The sequence below is a fragment of the Canis lupus genome, chromosome 29, assembly GCF_003254725.2.
Source record: "Canis lupus dingo isolate Sandy chromosome 29, ASM325472v2, whole genome shotgun sequence".
NCBI classification, from domain to species: Eukaryota; Metazoa; Chordata; class Mammalia; order Carnivora; family Canidae; genus Canis; species Canis lupus.
Genome location: NC_064271.1, coordinates 36,337,983 through 36,343,450, shown reverse-complemented (window position 1 = coordinate 36,343,450; position 5,468 = coordinate 36,337,983). Strand labels below are relative to the sequence as shown.

Below are 5,468 nucleotides of genomic sequence, written 5' to 3'. Positions count from 1 at the left end.
AGAACTGGGGAAGTAGTTGAAATGTGGTTAAAAAATCATTAGATTCCCAGACCTCTTTCCGCTACCCTTTGCAGCAGGGGTAGTGACACCACCTTCCTTCAATTTAGAAGAAGCTGGTAGGTTTCTTCTTCGTGAAGAGGTTGAACCAGATAGATTCTGAACTCATGGACACAAGACATATACGTGGGTGGCGCCGTGCCACAAAGTGGAAGATGAAGTGAAAGGCTCTATTCTGAATTACAGACCTCTCTACCCTTTTCCCTACTTGAGTCCTAGAATGCTATTTTCCAGGCTCATATCTCCCAGACAGGAGAATGGAGCATTCTTCCCTCAGGCCAAAGTTCTACAGATGATGAAGTTCTCCCCCATGGAAATGGCCCAGCCAGTTACCCTTTAAAGAAGCCAACCAGACAATAAACACCCACACAAATATCCCATCAGCTGTGTAGGCTTCACTCATAAATATGATCAGTAGCCAAAGCTCAGCAGATACCAAATGAAAGCCACAGGCATGAAATGCCAAAGAAAACAGGTTGAAAAAAAAAAAAAAAGGAAAAAGAAATTTTAAGGAAACAGACCCTCAAAGCCCCCCAAACTAAAAAAAACCATAGAACTCTCTGGCCTGATCTCTCTTGGTGTTGACTGTGTGCTCAGTCCTGAACCATGGGGAAGCAGAACAATCTGGTGGCCCTATATGAACACAATAGCTATGTCCAGATCAAGGGTTACAAACCAGTGTTCAGGGCCAATGACCCAAGATTATCTGAATTAATCAAGGTCTACCTGGGAAGAAGTGAAAGAACAACTAGAAAAGAAAAAGGCTCCAAGTCACTGGCTGAATTTAAAGAAAAAAAAAAAAAGAACAGGAAGAAAGATTTGGAAAAATAGGGAGAAATTATTAAGGGGGAATGAGAGCTCATCTATAAAAAAAAAAGGCAGGGAAAGAAAAGAGAAAAGAAGAAATCTGGTAGGTATCCTTCTTCATCAAGCTCTCATTCTTCTGATAGTTCTTCAGATTCTGAAGATGAAGATAAAAAAAAAACAAGGAAAAAGGAAAAAAAGAACTGTTCACGTACAGCTTCTGAAAATTCCATGTTGGAAACTGAATCAGACAGCCAGTAAGGATAGTTTAAAAAAGAAAAAGAAGTCAAAAGATGCAACTGACAAAGAAAAGGACATGAAAGGACTCAGCAAAAAAAAAAAAAAAAAAAGTTTCCTGAAGATAAACCTTTATCATCTGAGTCCTTATTAGAATCGGATTATATTAAGATGGTACAAGCAAAAAAGAAACACAGTGAAGAATGAGAAAAAGTAACAGGAAAAAAAAAAAAGATAAGAAACACAATAAGAAGAAAAAGAAAGCTTCTAGTTCAAGTCCTGACTCATGGTAGCATTAAGAAAAATCAGGATTCCCTTATAAAGAAAGTGCAATATCTAAGGACATTTCAGTCGTGAGAATTATGACATAATCACTAAAATGCATGCATCTCCTTGTTTTCAGAATTAATCCTGGACTATTCAGTAGCCACTCAGAGGCCATCATCGTTGCCCGCTGCTGGAACACCTACTTTTTTCCTTCTCCAGTCCTTAACTCTGGGAGATAATACATTGCAGTTGTGCTAGTGGTTAAGATGCTTGGGGATGGAGTTCATACTTTTGACTAGAAGTATCTAACGACAAATCAACAGAAATAGAATCTGGCGACATCATTAAGATGAACTAGAAATGACCAGATGACTCTAGTTAACATTTTTGAAATAGGGATTGCATTAATATTTCAAAATCCTTCCTCTGTAGAGAAGTGTATTTTAATTTTTTCCCCCTTATATACTTTTATTTACCTGGGGAAGGAGCTTTTAGGGTGGGAGGTGGGGGTAGATAGTTTGCTGTCTTTCTAGCTGGTAGACTAGCCTGCTTTTTACCCTCGCACATCCTGTTTTTGTGGACACAGCAGCCATGCTTCAGCGGAGGTCAGAGCTGAGTATAGCTCTCTTGTCCTTTGACATCCTTGGACTCTGTTCTTTGCCGCTTAAGTGAACCAGAGAAACAGCCCTTTGCAGGATGACAGAGCCCCAGAAGCTCCGGGATTTACCTCTCCTTCAACAATATTGAATTCTTTTTAGCATTAGAATGTGTTATAACTTGAATTAGTTTTGACCACATGTTGGCTTTGGAGAGGAATCATTTCAAATAGACACCGGTACTTCCTGACCTTGTTAGCTACAGATTCTAAAATGTAGGTTTTATACTGTTAAGTTTTTACTAGTCAGGAAAATTTTATGTAACCAGTGATAGTTATTTTATTTTTGTATGGATTTTGTTTAGGCTGCAGTGTTTGGCTTCTATTAACTCCTTATTCTTGCTACCTTAAGTTCCATACTGTGTCTAATGGCATACTTGCCAAGACACTTAGCATGTAAGAAAAGCAGGCTTTTGATTTTTTTTTTTTTAAACGGTTTATATTGAAGCTGAGACTTAACCATAAATAAGTTGAGTGGCAGGCCTGGTATGCTATGTCTTGTTACACAAAGCTATTGCCAGAATTTTAGTAAATACAATATTTTTAAAAATTTGCCTTTGTCTATTCATAACAAATTATGACAGGCTAAGTGAGAATTACATTGTTGCTCTTCCTATGCCATATTTTACTAAGATTTTGTGCCTCATACCTACTGCTAAATTGTTTACTAGTAATGTTAAAAGGAATTGATAAATCATTTTTATTTTGTATTTTATATAATTAGGCAACATGAAATATAATGTATAATTTTGCCTGTTACAGAGGGCGTGCTAGTGATATGGTATATGCACAAAACATTTTGGCATGATAAGGGGCTGAATAAATAGCTATTTTACTTTTAAAAACACATTAAGGGTGGCTCAGCAGTTGAGCCTCTGTCTTTGGCTCAGGGCGTGACCCTAGATTCCTGGGATCAAGTCCCACATAAGGCTCCTTGCATGAAGCCTGCTCCTCCCTCTGCCTGTGTCTCTGCCTCTCTCTCTGTGTCTCTCATGAATAAATAAATAAAATCTTAAAAGAAATAACACATTAAGAAAAACTTTTAAGGGGATCCCTGGGTGGCTCAGCGGTTTAGCGCCTGCCTTTGGCCCAGGGCGCGATTCTGGAGACCCGGGATCGAATCTCACGTTGGGCTCCCGGCATGGAGCCTGCTTCTCCCTCCTCCTGTGTCTCTGCCTCTCTCTCTCTCTGTGTCTATCATAAATAAATAAATAAATAGAAAAACTTTTAAAAACCCACCCCTATAATTACTGTCCTTAGAAAGGTAAAGCAGTGGTATGCAGGAAACACTATACAATAAAAATGGAGTATGACTTTAGGAACAACAGAAATCCTAGAAATTAAAAATATGATACAGACGGGGGCTATCTGATAAAAAGATCGATGATAAAGTAGAGAAAGTTCCCAAAAACTAGTAATAAAAGAAATGGATTACAGAAGAAAAAAGATTAGTTCAAGAGACTCAACATTCAAACTGTAAGAATTCCAAAACAAAACCAAACCCCCAAAAACCAGAGTGGGGAGAATGAAAGGAAGAAAATTCATTTCAAGAAAATGGCTCAAAAATGAAGAACGTAAGCATTCAGATTTGAAAAGGCCTGGTGTTAGCGCTGCCTGCAGCCCAGGGTGTGATCCTGGAGACCCGGGATCGAGTCCCACGTCGGGCTTCCTGCATGAAGTCTGCTTCTCCCTCTGCCTGTGTCTCTGCCTTGCTCTCTCTCTCTCTGAATGAATAAATAAATAAATCTCTAAAGAAAAAAAAAATGAAAAGGCCTGGTGATGCCCAGCACAGGGAGTGAAGGAGGCCCAGATCAAGGCCTAACATGGTGAAATAATGAGAGTAAAGAGAACAATGGGGGAAAGAGAAGACCCCAAAAGCTTACAAAGTTCAAACTAAGGTGGCGCAGTGGTTTGGTGCCTGCCTTTGGCCCAGGGCGCGATCCTGGAGACCCAGGATCGAGTCCCACGTTGGGCTCCTGGTGCATGGAGCCTGCTTCTCCCTCTGCCGGTGTCTCTGCCTCTCTCTCTCTCACTGTGTGCCTATCATAAATAAATTTTTAAAAAATAAAAAAAAAGAAGTTCAAACTAAAAAGAAAAAAAAGAATCAAGATGGCATCAGACCTCTCAAGAGGAACACTGTAAGCCAAAAGGCCTCATGGAAATGTCTCCAACATTCTGTGAAAAAAGAATTTGCAGCTTAGAATTCTATACTTAGTTATCAAACAAGGTACAGGTGGAATGAAAACAGATTTTAGGTGTGTGTGATGGTGAATTTTGTATGTCAACTTGGTTGGGCCACAATGTCTAGATATATGGTCAGACGTCATTCTAGTTGTTTCTATGAGGGTGTTTTTGGCTGAGATTAAAATTTAAATCAGTGCACTCCGAGTAAAGCAGGTGGCCTTGCAAAATGTGGGTGGGCCTCATCCAATCAGTTGATGAGCTGAACAGAACAAAAGGCTGACCTCCCTTGAGCAAGAGGGAATTCTGCAGCAGATGACCGACTGCCTTCTAGACTTGAACTGCAACACTGGCTCCTTTCCAGGTCTCTGGGCTGACAAACCTTGGGCTTCAAGTGCAGTGTTAGCTCTTTGCTGGGTCTCTATTCTGCTAGCTCACAGAACTTGGACTTGCTAGCCTCCATCCTCACATGAATCCATTTCTTAAAATAAATCTCTTTATATATATATATATATATATATATATATATATATATATATATACTTTCTATTGGTTCTGTTTCTCTAGAGAATCCTAATAAATACTTTATCAAAAATTTCACTTTCCATGTGCCCTCTCTTGGGAAGCCACCGAAGAATGTGTTGCACTCAATCAGGAGAGTAAACAAAGACAGACACTGCACCCAGAACATAAGGGACTTAACAGAGCTGGACGCATATGGGAATTTCCAGGCTAAAGGGGAAGGAAATGTCCATGGTGAGGCAGCTTTCCCACAAGCCGGAGAACAACTAGTTCATCAGGAACAGATGTGAGGGCTCCAGAGAGAATATCTAGGTCAGAGAGAGAGAGCAAGAGAGGCAACAAGGAGAAAGAAACTTGTAGACAATGGAGGGTTTGACTGTTTGGAGAGCTGGAGAGTTTGGGGGAAAATTAGTGATAGACACATAGAAAATAAGCAACTGAGAAAAAAGGATAATGATCTCCTGAGAAAATAAAAAGCAATGTAAGGAAGGATAAATCATCGTAGTATAATACATAGTGGGTCAGTGGACGGAACATCAGATTGCCATCTTGTCCAAAACTATGATTGAGAAATTGGAAAAATGGGGAAAAGGGAAATGGAGAAAATGATCTTTCAAAGTAGAAAGTCAATAGGTCATGTCTAAAATTTAGAAAATGAAATATGAGGGTTGCTTTGGTTTTTGAGAAATGAAAGCAAATATTAGGGGGAAAAAAAACAGCTATAAAAAGTAGCTAAAGGAATTGA

The 5,468-nt window shown here is 39.4% G+C and overlaps 1 pseudogene; it reads left to right on the top strand.

The window, feature by feature from the left end:
* Window positions 1-663: 663 nt before the first annotated feature.
* On the top strand, window positions 664-1,391 carry LOC118352745 (protein FAM133B-like; annotated as a pseudogene).
* Window positions 1,392-5,468: the final 4,077 nt, after the last annotated feature.